Source organism: Sorex fumeus, unplaced genomic scaffold (genome assembly GCF_029834395.1).
Source record: "Sorex fumeus unplaced genomic scaffold, SorFum_2.1 ptg000115l, whole genome shotgun sequence".
NCBI classification, from domain to species: domain Eukaryota; kingdom Metazoa; phylum Chordata; class Mammalia; order Eulipotyphla; family Soricidae; genus Sorex; species Sorex fumeus.
This window is the reverse complement of record NW_026606172.1, coordinates 10183524-10185835: the sequence shown is the minus strand read 5'-3', so window position 1 is coordinate 10185835 and position 2312 is coordinate 10183524.

Below are 2312 nucleotides of genomic sequence, written 5' to 3'. Positions count from 1 at the left end.
GGAGGAAATCATACACTTAAATGTATACACACTGAACGAGGGAACAGCTAAATATTTAAAGCAACTGTTAACAGATTTTAAGTATGACATTGCTAGCAATACTATAGTAGTTGGAGACTTCAACATTGCCTTATTACGTCAGGATAGATCAACAAGAACAAAACTCAGCAAAGAACTTTTCCAACCATTTAAGGAGGACCTATTATCAGTTCTTCTCAAGATTTCCAGGAAATTGAAGAAATAGAAACTCTCCCAAACAGTTTCTATAAAGCACATATCTCTCTAATAACATAAGGAAACAAAGACACAACAAGAAAACTACAGGCCAATATCCCTGGTGAATAGGGATGTGAATATTCTCAACAAAATACTAGCAAATAGACTTCAACAAGTCATCAAAAAGATCATACACCATGACCACGTGGGATGAAAGGATGATTTAACATTCAGAAATCGATCAACATAATATATCATATCAACAAAACAAAAGATAAAAAACAAATGATCATATCAATAGATGCAGAAAAAGCATTGGACAAGATCCAGAACCCGTTTATGATGAAAACCCTTGCCAAAATGGGGATAGAGAGGACGTTCTTCAATATAATTAAAGCCATCTACCACAAGTTGACAGCAAGCATCATCCTCAATGGGGAAAAACTGAGAGCCTCTAAGATCAGGGACAAGACAAGAATGCCCACTCTCTCCTATGCTGTTCAATATGCAAGTACTTATAGTAGCAGTTAGGCAAGAAAAAGACATTAAGGGCATTCAGGTAGGAAAGAAAGAAAACAAACTTGCACTATTCACCAATGATATGATACTACACTTAGAGGACACTAAAACCTTTAACAAGAAACTTCTAGAAACAATAGACTTGTATAGTAAAGTTGCAGGCTATAAAATCAATACCCAAAAGTCCATGGCTTTCCTATATGCAAACAGTGAGAGAGAGGAAAGCTACATGAAAAAATCAATCCCGTTCACAATTGTGCCCCAGAAAATCAAGTACCTAGGAATCAGCTTAACTAAGGAAATAAAGGACCTGTACAAAGAAAACTACAAAACGCTACTTCAGGAAATAAAAGAGGACCTGAGGAAATGGAAAGATATCCCCTGCTCATGGGTCGGGAGAATTAACATTGTCAAAATGGCAATACTACCGAAAGCATTGTATAAATTCAATGTGATCCCTATAAGGATACCCATGACATTATTCAAAGAAATGGAGCAAACACTCCTGAAATTTATATGGAACAATAAGCCCCCCCGAATAGCTAAAGCAATTCTTGGGAAAAAGAAAATGGGAGGAATCAACTTCCCTAACTTCAAACTCTACTACAAAGCAGTAATATTTAAAACAGCATGGTACTGGAACAAAGGCACTGATGCAGACCAATGGAACAGGGTTAAATATATGATCACCTACTCTATGATAAGAGAGCAAGGAATGTGAATTGGAGCAAGGAAAGCCTCTTCAACAAATTGTGCTGGCAAAACTGGACAGCTACCTGCAAAAAACTGGGCTCAGATCTCTGCCTAACACTACGTACAATAGTAAGATCAAAGTGGATTAAAGACCTCAACATCAGAACAGAATCCATAAGGTACATTGAAGACAAAGTTGGCAAAACCTTTCATGACATAGAAGCTAATGGTATCTTCAAAGATGTAATGCCACTGGCCAAGCAAGTGAAAACAGAGATAGGCAAATGGGACTATCTTAAACTAAGAAGCTTCTGCACCTCAAAAGAAACAGTGACAAAAATACAAACTCAGTCTACAGAATGGGAAAGGATATTTGTCCAATACACTTCTGACAAGGGGTTGATATAAAGGATATACTGGTTGAACTTCACAAGAAGAAAACATACAACTCCATCAAAAAACGGAGAGGGGGGCAAAATAAACAGAAACTTTCTCAAAGAAGAAATCCAAATGACAAAAAGGCACATGAGAAAATGCTCTACATAATTAATCTTCAGGGAGATGCAGATCAAAACAACAATGAGATATCATCTCACACCACTTAGACTGCCCACATCCAGAAGAACAAATGCAACCAGTGTTTAAGCAGATGTGGCAAGAAAGGACCCTCCTTCACTGCTGGTGGAAATGCCAACTGATTCAGCTCTTTTAGAAAACAGTATGGATGATTCTCAAAAAATTTGAAATTGAGCTCCCACTTGACCCAGCAATACCACTCCTGAGAATATATCCCAGAGAGGCAAAAAAGTATAATAGAAGTGACATCTGCACTTGTTTGTTCATTGCAGCACTCTTTACAATAGCCAGAATCTGGAAAAAACCTG